This window comes from Acartia tonsa, chromosome 10 (genome assembly GCF_053477335.1).
Source record: "Acartia tonsa isolate MP-2025a chromosome 10, ASM5347733v1, whole genome shotgun sequence".
In the NCBI taxonomy this organism is placed as follows: Eukaryota; Metazoa; Arthropoda; class Copepoda; order Calanoida; family Acartiidae; genus Acartia; species Acartia tonsa.
This window is the reverse complement of record NC_137269.1, coordinates 31,440,475-31,457,028: the sequence shown is the minus strand read 5'-3', so window position 1 is coordinate 31,457,028 and position 16,554 is coordinate 31,440,475.

The window sequence follows — 16,554 nt, the reverse complement described above, 5'->3', positions numbered from 1 at the left end:
TACGGACATACGGACGGACGGACGTACGGACGAACCGACCCTAATTATAGAAAAGCTTTGCTTTTAAAAATAAGGCGTCTCAGCTTTTATCATAATACAAAGTGAGAAAAAATATAAAAAAAAGAATACTTTTATTGTTTCTTTTCTTGGTCGGTCGTTTTTGGCAGTCATGCTTTTTTGTTATACAGCTAATTTTCTGGGTTTTGTGCTTTGCTTATCATCCTTGTTTTATCTCTCTCTTGATTATATCAAGAATAAAAATTAGAATAATTAATTCTCGATACCTTATATTTAGAATATATAATTGTTATATCAAACCAGAGAGAAAGGGGACTCTTTATTACACTAGTCCCCAAAGTTTTATGATAAGGTTTTCTTATTCGTTGACTTTGAGGACTTCAGTAAATTTTGATTGGTTGTTTAGTTAAATTGAGTGTTCCATCGGTTCAACCAATAATTTTGATCTACAGAAGGGGTAATTTTTGAATCGTCATTGGAGATCAATTTATCGGCCATTATCTTATCCCTTTAGATTCCTGGTTAAAAACAATGTTAAGTTTTCGTGCTGTTATTATATCAACAAAAGAAGATAATTTATTGTTTGAACCCCCGTCAAACTTTTCTTCATCATTTGTTAACATGATTTTTTTTAATATTAATGCTTAATACAACAAGATACAATGTTATTAGCTAGGCGTCTCTATAAGCAAATCCTAAAATTAAAGTATGTCCATTTACTTTATCTTGTATTTAAGCAATTTTGCAACAAATTCATGTACAGCTTTGTTTAGACTTACAAATTAATGTTCGGCTTATTAAGTTCTGACACTCTTTAAAATATATTTTCTTTCCCTCTGATTTTAGTGCTTTGCTCTTAAAGATGTTGTCATCCTTGTTTTACATAATATTTTATGCTCTGAAGTATAATGATGTTAATATATTATGATGTATTTACCTACTAAGTACATATAAAGATATTATTATATTGTTTTGGTTTACCTTACATTATCAATGTTATACATACAGATAAACAATTTGCATATTAACAAGGATGACAACATCCATTAAAAGCAGAGCTCAACAAATCAGCTAGACAAACATACATTAACAAACATAGAGTTAAAGAGCTTTCATTTTAAAGTATTTTATTATCGAAATCCGTACAAAATTATTAATAAAGACTTGATTATAAATATGCTTCGCTTATTTCATTGTGCCTAATTTTCAATGCACGGGAATAAAAAATCAAGGTAAAAATCTATGTTAAAACAAGGACAACGTGTTTAAAATAGAAATGAAAAAATATCCACCCCTTTATTTTAAAAGATCTAAAATAAAAAATTTGATTATCGAATTCAATCCCCCCCCCCTCAAGTGCCCCTAGAGGCCTCGAGGGGGGGGGGGGGTGTAGCCACTTGTGCAAACTAAGGTAAGTCGCCACTTAACTATTCAACCTGTCATCATAACCCTGTGTATAATATACATATATTATGCTTCTTAGCAAATAAGAATTTGGTATATTAAGTTTATTTGGTTGTTTTCTATCCATCAAATAATACATCTTATTACAGGCAACGTAAGGATAGGTAGAATGAAAAAATACGGAAAAGAAAATCCTTAAATAGAAGAATCAGTGTCTGTGTGAGTACTAAAAGATCTCGCTCACCGCTTAACCGATATGGTTCTTTTTACAGCTTAGCTTCTCATAGGTCCTGGGAAGGTTTATAACTATTTCCGGGGAGGGTACCATCACGCTCCCAAGATAAATCGCCCCCCTAAAATGTTTTTTTTTAATCTGAAATTAAAAAATTGGTTGGCAAATTATACTCCGCATATTCAAGTGTTTCTAGAGGCCTATAGGGGCGTAGCTGCTAGTAAAAATAATAGGATCTGTGTCTTTTTGTGTGTACTGAAGGATCTCGCTCACCGCTTAACCGATATAATTTTCCCTAATACACAGTAGCTTCTTTTTGATCCTGGGAAGTTTATAAAATATTTTGGGTACAACCATCCTATCAAGAGAAATCGCCAATGTTTAAACGTAGGGGGGGGGGTCGACTTCAGGGCCCCTAGAAGCCTCTAGGGGCGTAGCCGCTAGTGTTTGAGATAGAGCAAGGATCTAGGGATATGAAACTAAAGGTTAAAATTAGCAGTGTTCTGCATTGATTAAACATCCATTGTCTTATCCCTTAAGAAACCTGTTTTAATTCCTTTTAGTTTCTTTGCATCATTAAGTCTTCAGTGAAAATAAGTCTGTGTATTATATGTGTATGTGTGTAAATTAGTCTGTGTATAATGTGTGTTTCTGTGTAAGTTAGTGCAAAATATGTTTATGTCTGTGTGTAATTTTTAAGTGTAAACTTGTTAATTCTAATCCACTAAGCAGCTCGCCACAGGGTAACCACCAACAAAGGTCGGGTTCTAAAACTTACTAAAACTCTTAGTTTAACAGCACTATTTCTGTCTTATAAACACCAATAATTTGATGTGACTATGATAAATTATTGTTTCTAGGAATATCAATATATATTGCTAATTTATCAGCCCGAGTCAAACTTTCTTGATTTAGGTAACTTTTGGTATTTATTTTCTGATATCGGGTTTAGAAATATTTTATTTTGACTATTGATGACTTACTGACGAACTCTAAATATATAAAGACTGCGTTTTCCTAATAAAAATAACATTAAGAAAAAAGTTAACAGCTGTAGCCTGTACCCACATTGGATCTAAGACTAGTCAGTTTGTCAAGATATTAAATTAATGAGGTTTTTGCTTTTTCCCTCCATAAATATTAAACAATAATTATGCTTCAAATATACTTAAATAATCTATATTTTAGCAGTGTCTTTCAGGAAAAAAATTGAAAAAAACTACGGCGCCTTTTCTTCTCTTAAATGTAAAAATCCATCTCTTTTTCAGGGGTTTCCTTTCACACCTTTCCTCTCATCCTTCCTTTTTCAGACTTAGTTTTATGACGTCACACATGACACTTTCCTTATTTCCGTTTAAAAAGCCAAGGATTTTGATCTTTGATCTGAGCTGTTGTGACCACAGTTAGCTGGCATATAATAGAGGATGTTAATAGTATAATTTATCTAATCTACAGCCATCTGTTACTAAAGGATCAGTGGCGTGCCCATCAAATTTATTTAATTTATGTGAGTATGTGTGTATGTGTGTGTGTGTGTGTGTGTGTGTATGTGTGTATGTGTGGATACGTCTATTTATTGCTAAGAAAAGGGAAATAAAGGACAAACATCCCTTGTGGTAAATTCCTTTCAAACAATTCCATATAAGTAATATTTATAGGTTAAACATTAAATAAAGATGAAGAACGTTTGTCTGTTTGTACTAAGAATTTTCACTAACTGCTGGGCCTGTATATGTTTTTTTCAGATAAGCTTCGTGCAGATCCTAGTTTTTTTTCTTTTTTTTTCGGAGGTTAGCAATACCATCCAACGATAAATAGCCCTTGAAAAAAATAACTAAAGTTTAAGAGGATCTTTTCTATTTTTTACATTTAACAAATTTAACATGAGGTCTTTTTTAATGTGGTATTTGTCCTAGAATGTAATTGGGGATATTTTATTTGGTATATTCTTTGTCATGGTTTTATCCAGTCAACCAAACAAATCATCATATTTTGACACTTACTATTACCATTGTTTTCAAGAAATTTATTTAAGAATTATTTTATTTTAATTTATTTTTAAAAGTTTAGAAATAAAGTTCGTAATTTTAATGCTATATTCCTATTATAATCTTTCATATAAATAAAGTAGTAAGTTTTTTCGTTTGTCCATTTAGATCAAGCCAACCTTTTGAACCAAATAAGTTTTCAAATTCAAAGGTTTCGGGATGGTTTTAGCCTAGTTATGTTTATTCTTATATTTAAGTCTTAGGTTGGTTTTAGCCTATTTTACTGCTCTTTCACCCCCTAGATGCTAAGAGCACAATCGCTTAAAAGTGATTATGTCTTAACATGGAAAAAGTTAATATGTTAAACTGTTTTTAACCTATTTTTAAAACGTATATAAAAATTATACTATGACACCAGTAGAATGAGACTGCAGAGCCTAAATTTGAATTAAGACCCCAATAAACTTTTTTGGGGGGATTTAAATATTAATTTTTACTGTTGCCGTGATCATTTTGACCGAAGCAAAAGGTCTTTTTTTATTTGGGTAAAATTCGTAGCTTTTAGAGTGTTTTGCTTCATAAATATTGTATTCTGGTATAGAGTAAAATTAGGCCTTATGATTTTACTATAAAAATTCACTAAAAAGTTAATTCTTTATAATATATCAACGAATTAACATTAACATGGTTGTGTTCTCTCACTTATTTTAAAAACATAAAAAATGGCTGTAAAGGGTTAAATGACAACAAATGTTTATGCAATACAACAAATTTATTTTTGTCACATATACAAATGTGTTATAAAATAAGATTATTCAAACTTATCTTTTAAAATAATTTTAAAAAGTATGTATCTTTTATGTGTATGGTTTTCATTCTTTTCATTTTAATTAAATAAAAAATATTTAACTACATTGGAAATACGTCACTTTGTGAAAACACTCTTATTTTGAATTGTAAAGAATTATATAAAACAAGACTTCTTATTGGTTAGATTTCAGAATTATTTGTTTTATTGTAAATGTTAGATTTTTCAATGAAATTAATTGTTTTGAAAAAAAAAAATATTTCCAATGAACAGAGTAATGTTTTTTTTATTGTATCAATATAAAGTGAATTATATAAAAATGTTCTGTAAGCCACAATATTACCTGAAGTAAAAAAAGAGCTTTTGCTTCGGTCAAAATGATTACAGCAACACTAAAAATTAATTTTTAAATCTCCCAAAAAAAAGTTTATTGGGGACTTAATTCAAATCTGGGCTCTGCAGTCTGATTCTATAGGTGTCCTAGTATATTTTTGACCCCCCATTCAAAAATAGGTTAAAAACAGTTTAAACGCTTGACAAAATAGAAAACCTGATATTTATTTAAATTTTATGAAAGTAATAAAATAATGGAGGAATCTTAATGAGATTAGACAATGGCCAATCAAAACATTATAATTTAAAAGTTAGAACATTGCTTGTTTATACCAATAAATCAAATTTAACAAAGGTCTCCAAAAATTTAAGCCCTTTTATGAGACAAAAAGTTATTTAAACCTTTGGGACCATTATAATTTACAGTCCCACGACCCTTTCCTCCCTGATTGCAATTTTTTGTTTAAAGTATTATAAATACATATACTTAACTAAATTTAAAAATAAATTATTTTAGTCCACTGTGATCTGAATGTCACTAAATTAGCCCATTGTGGACCGTTTACATTTAATCTAATGAATATGGTTTTGATCCTGAAGCCAAGAAAGGGGGATATTCCACCCTCCTCCCCCCCCACCATCCACACACACACACACACATATTACCATTTCTTCATTCCCCCACAAATTTGAGTTGTGGGTTTAGTCCAACAAATATATTTCAAAAAAAATATATGATCAAATATTAAATTTGCAATAAGAATTTGCAATGCCTAAAGGACGACTTATTTTGATGAAACTTAAACAAATATACCCAATCCGTAGCTAAAAATCACTGATGAAAAAAGTCATGGTTTTAAAAAGTACCCAAAGTTTTATTGAAACTTTGGGTACCATTTTTAATTACAGTCCAATGTCTCATCTCTCCCGAACAAATAACCATCTTTTTTTATTAACCTTTAAGCTGGAAGCCCTAAGGTATTCCCCTGACATTTACGATTATTTTTACGTAGTTGAAAATAGGTCTTTTTAAAATTTCTTTAGTATTAAAAAAAAGGATCAGTGATTACAAAGCTTTGCTGTTCAAAGTAAAATAAATTCCTAAAGAAGGTATTTAACCATTTGTAACCCTTCTCACAGGCCGTGGACATTGTTCAGATTTTGTAATGTGTCTTTGAAATAACCCAATAGCATCGGAAATATAAACACAGCAGAGTCCCTTCAATTAAATAGAAAGCAATTTGCCACTTGGGTCAAGTAGTTGTCTGGATTATACATCTATTCTGTTTTTTTTTAATAATTTGCTTTTAAAATTTTGCTACGAAACTGGCACACCCGCAATTTTATGCATAACAAGTCCCAATGTATTCATTACATTTTCCCCCATAAACAATTCCCCCCCCCCCCCCACTATCTCTCTACTTTTTTAAACCTTCCCACTCATAGTCATCTCCCTTGATTTTAGAAAATTCTAAAAATGTAGTGTTAGTCTTATGGGCTGAAAAATATTTGCCGTTTTTGAGATCTAAAGTACAAAAACAGGGACGATATTGTAAATAATATCTTAGTTTACTTCAAATAAAAAAAATATTTCAATAATTTTTGTTTTTTAGGCTGCTAACATGGAACCCTGTTATTGGAAAGTTCGTTCATCCAGTAGGAAGAAGGGAATGGGGGTTATTCTTATTTTAGCCCACTGCAAGTTACACTTTGTTAAAGAACACGAAAATCTGGTGTAATATTAAATCAAGTATTGTACCTAATTCGGATTCTTTTATGCCTGCTTTCTTCTCTCTTGGGTAAAATTCTCTGACTTTTTAACTTTTATTTCATTTTTGATTAAATTAAATTTTGTGTGGATTAATTTAAAACAAAAGTGCTTTTAAATTGATTAAGTGCAGAATTTATTTTCCTAATGGGTCAATTTAATTATGAAATCAAGTCACAAACAAAGAAATTATCCTTTTCCCAACATATTTAAATCCCATTTCTTAGGTTTTTATATTTTTGTAAAATAATTCTCGTAATGATTTTGTTTGATGCTTGCCGGGGTTATTTTTTCCTTTTCCTACAGTAAATAGTCTAAAACTTGCCAAGGGACAAAAAATAGACTACTCTGAATTGCTAATCTGTCCTACATTCTGGATAGGTAGAAAGAAAGATAGAACTCAAATCTTAACGTACTAAAAAAAACTTACTACTTCAATTGATACTAGTTGAAGTGTGGATTGCAAGTCGCCCCCCCCCCCCACATTTTAAATTTAAGTTTTAAAGGGAAAAAGTAAAAACAATTAGAGAGGTGGGTAATTTTTTTCTATGTACGATTTCTCATGGGAAGGTGTTAGTACCAACTCCCAATAATAGGATTTTAACCTTCACGGAACCTATGATTAGCTATATTGTTAATGAGAACCATATCGGTTATGTGGTTAGCAAGATCCATCAGAACAAATAGACACCCAAACTCTCAGACATTCTATTACTCTTATAAAAGAATATGAAATACTTGCATAAAAGACTTTTGGACTGAAAATTAAATATATAATCAAATTTTATATAAAAAGTGACATAAAAGACAGGGTATGGCAGGGATCTAAAAGGATAATTGAAGATAAATTCATGTACACACCAATTTATCATAAAGAAAATACCCAGAAGATTAAGATCATTAGTAAATGATAGCTAATATAAACAGTTTGACTTTTAAATTCTATTTTTATTCTACAGTTTAAAAAAAAAAAGATTTTGTTTCACTCAAGTGAATTTACCATTAGAGTTATTGTTGGAAAAGTTTGGATATTGCTGGTTTGTACAATCAAATAAAGATTAAAGACAGTCTTAAAATTTTTTCAAGCCTATGAAAGAGAGAATAAGTTTGTAAAACTTTGGGGATAGTATAATTTTCAGTCCATATGTCCCTGTTCTCTGTTACAGTAAAGTGTCAGGTCTCATTAGGGTTAAATTATGTTGTGATACTATAGAATAAAATGTGTTAGGAACCAGAAATATAGTTTACCTGCCAAAATGATTCTGTTTGGTGTAAATTATTTCTATTTTGCCAGCTTTGTGTTAATCTATCAATCAGATATCAATCGAGTTTTGCAGCGGAAATACTATACTAGCGGTTAAGTATTGAATGAATGGTAGCCTGCCTAGTAGCCTAAAATCACCCCATATCATGAACTACCCAGTAATTTTAAACGAAATAAAAACCTTTATAGAAACTATGTAAGGACCTATGAGAACCTACATTGTAAAGGAGAACCATATGGGTTTAGCGGCTGGCAAGATCCTTCTTACAGATTACAGACTACTGACAGACAGACAAACAGAGATACAGACAGACATTATATTACTTAAAAATATTCCAAACCATCCCAGAAGGTGAAAGGATGGGATTTTGGACTGTAAATTATCATCCGTTGGATTAAAACTTTGAAACTTTTATTAAGTCCTGTTTATTAAACTAGCAGTGTCCAATCCCTTTATCATTAATTTTAATGTAAATAAGCAATAATTATATTAATAATAATAATTAATAAGCATTATAATTATAATGCTCATTATATTTCGTGGGTTTGCATCAGTTTATCGTCCCTTGTCTTATCCCTTTAGATTCCTGGTAAAACTAGGTAAAAACAACAAGAGGGTAAATAGAAATTTCTAATCAGCCTGCATAGTCAGCAAATTTTTGCTTTCATTTCACAGTGTTCCATAAATAATAATAATAAAAAAAACAATAATAGTTATTTCTCGCATCGTATTATAAACAGCTTTCCGCGGATATAGAATGTACTATTTTAAGATTAAAACTAGTTTTTTTAGTCCCGAGGTGCCGAAGGCACGGTCTAAAAAACTGGTTTTAATCTTATGATTGTACATTTCTATATTCGTAGAAAGCTGGATATAATACGATGCTAGACATAGTTTTTTCATATGGATGAGAACCGGTTCCTGTCCACCGGAAAGCTTTTTTTAGCGCGTTCACCAACCCTACACAGTAAACTCACCCCGACCCCCCCCCCCCCTCGTTATTTTAAATGAATTTAAAATGCAGGTTAATTTTAGTTTTTAAAAGCGAAGCTTTTCTATAATTAGGGTCGGTCCGTCCGTCCGTCCGTACGTCCGTCCGTCCGTACGTCCGTCACGGATAGCTTTTTTCGTTAATTTAGACATGTTAGGATTGTCCTATCGATTTCAAATTTTGCATGGGGATTCCTTTAGTAGTTAGATACGATTTAGAAAGCGTAGCAACTCTATAATCATTACCAAAATGTCCGTACGTCCATTTTAAACATGTTGATTTTTTTACTTTTTTAAATAGCTTTTTTCGTTAATTTAGGCATGTAAGAATTGTCCTATAAATTTCAAATTTTGCATGGTGATTCCTGTAATAGTTAAGTACGAGTTTGAAAGCGTAGCAACCCTATAATCATTACCAGAATGTCCGTACGTCCATTTTAAACATGTTTATTTTTTTTACACTTTTAACAACAAATTTGTATGTGACCTAATTATCTGATTGGTCTGATTTTTGGTATACTGATTCCTGGGACAACAAAGTACAATATTATAAGCGAAGCAACTCTATAATCAGGTCCTAAAAATGTAAGTATGTCCATAATCATTATCCTGTATCAAGCAGTTTTTCAACAAATTTACTTACAATTTTGCTTTGACTCTCATACATTCGCATTCTGATAATTCAGTTCTGACATTATACAAGTGTTAATGTTCGTTTGTCTACCGTTTCAGAGCTTCGCTTTTATGGATGTTGTCATCCTTGTTTAATCATATTTTTTACATATCCTTTTATATTAAGTAGTAGGGATTTTTTTATTAAAAGAACTCTATAACTAAAATCGATTTGGTTCTTTTATGGGTAAGCATAACATAGTTTAGTGATGAATTTATTCTATTATTATCAGATTTAAGTTAAATATTTTTATATCTTTTCTCCGCCCTTCGAATACAGAGCTCCTAGAGTCGAAACTGCTAGTACTAAATAAGTTTTTATTTTATTTTTTAGAAAGTCACTCCATGATCCTAAATTGCTTAAACAAAATTTGCACCAATTATAAACCTATCCTTATTACATACTAGCGGCTACGCCCCTAGAGGCCTCTAGGGGCACTTGAGGAGGAGAGAGTCGAATTTAATATTTCAATATCTTATTTTTATATATAGTTCAGTGGTTAGCGAGATCCTTAGTTACAGACACACAGACAGACAAACATCCTGTTACTTTAGTATAAGGATACACATCCAGGAACATAAAAGGATAAGAGAATAACCGATAAATTGATATGTGTACATCCCCAATGATGCTACTCAAAAATATCCCTTCCGTAGATTACAATAAGTTTGAACACTCATTTTAAAAATCAAAACTCATTGATAGTCTCCAAAGTTGTTAAACTAATAATAAAAAAAAAACATTATTATTAAACTTTGGGGACTAGTATAATAGACAGCCCAGTATCCCCTCCTTGCCTGATATAATATAGACTTCATCTTCTCTTTGATTAAACATCTTGTGATGATATAATGTTTACTTTAAACAAGGATGACGACATCCATAAAAGTGTAGCTCAAAATCTGAATGAAGGACAATCGAACAATAACTATTGTTGATTGTCAGTACTTAATAAGCAAAATTCAAAAATTTCTAAGTCTAAACGAAATTGTACATAAAGTTACAAAATTGCGTAAACACAGGATAGAGTGCCTCGCTTATAATATTGTATTTACCTTCTTGTCCTAAGAATTATTAATCCAAAAATCAGATGAATAGGGTAATTGTATAAAAAATTGATTCAACACTTTGTATAATGCCAGCGGATTCGTCCCTAGCTTTAAAAAGATTGATTTTCTACCACTTTTTTAATCCCCCTTTTTCCCAGCTATATTTTTCTCTTTACGTTCTATTAATGATTTCTCATAATTATCATGAATATTAATTTACTAAACATATGGTGAAATTAAGACTAAAAATAATTTAGATTTGGGGAAAATCCATTAATTTATCAACTTGTACTATTTAAATTGCTATAAATATCTAGGAGCTCTTTATCCGCAGGGACAGAAATTCCGGGACCTATATGAAACTTCCATAAAATGGAGAACTCAATCAGAACAGTAGTTATTGAAATATTAAGCTTGAGACAAATAAAACCTTACTACTTTATATAATAGGATTAGTTGCTACGGCCCTAGTTCCTAGGAGAAGGCGGGGTAGGTCAGGAAAACAGCCTAAAACCACCCAAATACAATTATAAAGCTTTCCTGAAAAGTTTGATTTCTTCAGAACAGCAGTTTCCTAGATCTTCAGCTTCAGAAAAAAACATTACTTCTTTAAAAATAGAAAGATAAATAATCATTTATCACTTTTAGAGTAGCTATGCTAGCAGTAAAATGGCGAAGTAAATTATACCTTAATATTTCTTGTTACTGTAGTTTTTGTTGTTAATTCGCTCTAAAATTAAAACATCTTGTATAAGGAAAGTAAGTAACATATGTAAGCTTTTTCTATAATTAGGGTCCGTCCGTCCATCAGTAACGGTTAGCTCTTTTCATTAATTTAGACATGTTAGAATCGTAAATATACCTCTTTGAAACTTTGCATGGTGATTCCTATAACAGTTAGGTATGATTTTGAAAGCGTTGCAACTCTGTACTTATATTCTGCTTATTAAAATCTGACACTCTACAAGTGTTAATGTTCTTTTGTCCTCTTGTTTCAGAGCTTCGCTTTTATGGATGTTGTCATCCTTGTTTGTTTGTTCTTACTTATTACTCTAGGGCAGTTTAGGTTAGATTATAATGGGTACTTGGTAGCCCCACAGGGTAAGGGCTGCCAGTAATGGTTAGGCATATGAAAAAAAACCTCCACTTATTTTTAACTTATTACAAAATAGAGGGGAGAGGTTGTGTTCAATAGGCACATTGTGCGAAAGCACTTCTTTTCTTTAAATAGGTCGGTCCGTCCGTAGCGAATATCTAAGATAGCACTATTTTTAAAAGCGAAGCTTTTCTATAATTAGGGTCGGTCCGTCCGTCCTTCCGTACGTCCGTCCGTCACGGATAGCTTTTTTCGTTAATTTAGACATGTTAGAATTGTCCTATCGATTTCAAATTTTGCATGGTGATTCCTTTAGTAGTTAGGTACGATTTAGAAAGCGTATCAACTCTATAATCATTACCAAAATGTCCGTACGTCCATTTTAAACATGTTGATTTTTTTACTTTTTTAAATAGCTTTTTTGTTAATTTAGGCATGTTAGAATTGTCCTATCGATTTCAAATTTTACACGGTGATTCCTGTAATAGTTAGGTACGAGTTAGAAAGCGTAGCAACTCTATAATCATTACCAGAATGTCCGTACGTTCATTTTAAACATGTTGATTTTTTTTACATTTTTAACAACAAATTTGTATATGACCTAATTATCCGATTGGTCTGATTTTTGGTATACTGATTCCTGGGACAACAAAGTACAATATTAGAAGCAAAGCAACTCTTTAATCAAGTCCTAAAAATGTAAGTATGTCCATAATCATTATTCTGTATCAAGCAGTTTTTTAACAAATTTACTTACAATTTTGCTTTGACTCTTATACATTCGCATTCTGATTATTCAGTTCTGACATTATACAAGTGTTAATGTCCGTTTGTCCTACCGTTTCAGAGCTTCGCTTTTATGGATGTTGTCATCCTTGTTTACTTATTAGAATTATCCTTTGTCCTTCCGATTTCCAACTTGCATATTGAAGATTCATTATAATTTTTGAAATCTTGATTCTTAGGTTATTTTTTCGTTAATATGAAATAATCTGCATTAAATATATTTAACGACTAATTCACATCAACTTTTAGCTAAAAATCAAATAGAATATTCTGTTTATTTAATATTTATCAATATGCGTTTTTTCGTTTCATTTCCTTAGTTTCACCTTTATAAAAATTGCCATCCTTGTTTATTATACAAATATTTTTTTTTCATTTCATTATTTTTTGGTGAAAAATGGCAATTTTATATCAGTGTGTCTAAAGCTGGACAAAATATGAATTCTAAACACTCTTTTTGTCCCCATGAAAACACTCAATTTATATTCTTTGCCATGTAACATATTTTCAATCAAAAAAGATACTATTGTAATTGGATGTATGTATGTGCTTCCTGTAGGGACTCATGAAAAGTAGTTGAGAAAATCACAAAAACTTGAAAATCTAAGAATCAATCTAGCACCCCAAATAACAGACAGACGGATAAAACAATGTTTAGATTAGATGAGCAGAGCATGTCATAGGAATCTTCATTAAAAATTTCAGCTGTCTATCTTGAATACAGAAACGAAAAAATTACGTTTCCCCCTTTGCTGTTTCGGACGAACGGACATACAAAGTGAATTATAGAGTAGCTTCGCTGCTAAAAAGAACTTTTAAGGGGGGGAAAATTTAAATAGAAGAAATGGACATCAAACTTTTAATTATACTGGAACACATTCTCAAATTCATTGGCTTAAAAACTTCGCTAATCCATTTAACCAATAATTTTAATCTATGGAAGGGGTAATTTGTTTATTATCAATATAAACGTAAATAAATTTTTCGTCCATTGTCTTAACCCTTCAGATTTCTATATCTAAACATTTATGCGAATTTTATTTGCAATTTAAAAGCAAAATAAATCATATTTATACGTGTTTAATAAGTCAAAAATGATACTAATTTACGGCGATAAAGCTTAAAGGAATATCCCAAATTACATGACATATTGAATCAATGTATGTAATTGTCCTATTGGTTTCCAACCAAACGAAGAAGTTACATGTGTGTGTGTGTGTGTGTGTGTGTGTGTGTGTGTGTGTGTGTGTGTGTGTGTGTGTGTGTATTGTGTGTTAAGCACGTAACAGATGTAAGAATTGCACATAAATACATAAATACTGACAAATGTTTCCGTGTTTTCAGTATAATTGATTAATACCACCCCCCTCCCCCCTCCCCAATCAAATATATCTATATAAATCCCCCAACTCCTAAAACCCCAATAAAACTTTCTTGAAAAATTGGGGGCTGGAGGAGAGGGGGGGAAGGTTGGCTTATTATTATTTCGGATGAAGAAGAATAAATTCCCCAATTGTTAAAGGACTGTCTGTGAAAATATTATGTATAAATATTTTCTTAAAATAAGATTGAAAAATTGCGAATGAGGACATACTTACATTTTTAGTATTTAATTTAGAGATGTTTTACATTGTTGTCCCAGGAATCAGTACACCATTACTTCAGAATTGCTCTATGCTTCCTCGTATCAAATTCTTAGAAGAATCATCATGCAAAGTTTGTAATCGATAACACAATTCTAACATGTCTGAAATGACGAAAAGAGCTATATGTCACGGACGAACTGGCCCATATTAAGTTATTATAGAAAAGCTTCGCGTTCAATAAAATAATTCCCAAATAAGAACCTTTCTAATTTCTATTGGTGATATCTCTTGAAATTAAAAATCTTCCCAGGACCTAAGCTAAGTTGTAAAGAAGAACCATATTGGTTCAGCGGTTAGCGAGATCCCTTGATACAGACAGAAACAAATACTGTTACTTTTATAGAATTAGAAATTTATCATTATAAGCTTTTGAATAAATAGCTGAAATTTCGTTTTAAATTAATTTTAAGTGGCAGAAGGAGAGAAATACATAAAATCTCACAAAAGGACACTGTAGAGTCCTTTTATTTCTGGTAAAGTTGTTGAGTACTTATAAGAAATAAAAGAAAGGGAGGATCCTAGAGGAAGGTTATAAATCCAAAACATCAGAGTTGTATGATTATATAAATATACAAAAGTAACAAGAATTGTGTGTGTCTCGCTAACCGCTCAACCGATATGGTTCTCCTATACAATGTAGCTTCTCATAGGTCCAATTTGGGAAACTCGGCCTAGAAAAGAATTAACTCTTTTCAATTTTTTTTCTCTTTTTTCTTTTCAAAACTAAAATAAAAGATAGGGGATGGTCGAATTCCCCTCTTTCCAAATGAATAATACCCTCCCGGCCCCCTAATTTCTTTTCTATTTCTTTTTCAAACAAAAATAATAAAATTGGAGGGTCGAATTCAACCCCCCATCACTACAAGTGCCCCTAGAGGCCTCTAGGGGGTAGTATTTGCTTGTGAATGGAGAAACTAGTATAGATATATAATTCATAAGGCTAAGAAAAAGGCCGATAAAGGATATTGAAATTTAATGTTCAGGTTGCTTCTATAGTGAAGATTCCACTTACCAATGAGCATCTACTCCATAACACACATTGTCTATGTGTCTTGAAAGCTCTGGAGCATATTTAATACCTAAGGTTAAAAATCTATAGCTTCATAACTCACTAAAAGAATCTTTTTGAAAATTTTTATGACCAGAACTAATAAATTCATGATTTACTAATGCTTACCTCAAAGATGATATTTTCTTCAAAATTCTTTGACATTTTTTAACCCTACGATTTATCCCTCTATTCCATGCACACTAATATCTAGAAGTTTTTAATTATTTCCCCTTTTTAGTAGCGAAGCTACTCTATAATTCACTTTGTCCGTCCGTCAGTCAGTCCGTCAGTCAGTCCGTCCGTCAGTCAGTCAGTCCGTAACGCTATGGGGGAAATGGGATTTACTCAGCTCCTATAAAAGATAGAATGCTGAAATTTTTTGACAACATTCCCATCATTGAGGAGCACAATTGACCACAAAACATCATTGGCGTTCCGACCGATTTTTAGCAGGTTTTAGGCTATTTTCATATTTTTCACATTTTTCTCCATATCTTCAGTGTTTATGGTCCGATTTTCAAAATTTTTTCAGTTACAGATATTAAAATTAAATTTCCCGTCGTTTAAAGGAACAACCATGAAGGCCAGACTGCCTTTTAAGCATGTTTTAGGCTATTTTTATATTTTTCACATTTTTCTCCATATCTTCAGTGTTTATGGTCCGATTTTCAAAATTTTTTCAGTTATAGATATCAAAATTAAATTTCCCGTCTATTAAAGAAAACAATCATGACGGTTTTAGGCTGTTTTTTTTTATATATTTAACATTTTTCTCCATATCTTCAATGTTTATAGTCCGATTTTCTAAATTTTTCAGTTATAGATATCAAAATTAAATTTCCCGTCTTTTAAACAAAGTAACCATGACGGCCAGACTGCCTTTTTGGCAGGTTTTAGGCTATTTTTATATATTTAACACTTTTTTCCATATCTTCAGTGTATATGGTCCGATTTTCCAAATTTTTTAAGATAAGGATTTAAAAATTAATTTTTTTGTCGTTTTAATAAAACAACCATGACGGCCAGACTGCCTTTTATCAGATTTTTGGCTATTTTTATATGTTTTACATATTTCCCCATATCTTTGTTTATTTTAATGCAATTTTCAAACTTTTATGGGATATCAGTATCAAAATATTTTCCCATTGTTATGAGCATCTTTAATTTAATTTATTTTGACCATCGTCATCATGCAAAATAAAACAAGGTTTCATGTTTATTTTATCCAATAAATCTATTCTTGATTTTAGTAAAAACCATTTAAATCTATTTGTACGTATTCCCATCGACGATTTTTTATGCTTCGCTACTTATGGATGTTGTCATCCTTGTTTTAGTAGCGAAGCTTCTCTATAGTTTGCTTTGAATGTACAGCCAGTCAGTCCGTAACGTTATGGAGAAATGTGATTTTATCGGATGCTTTTGAAGATGGACAGTTGAAATTTTT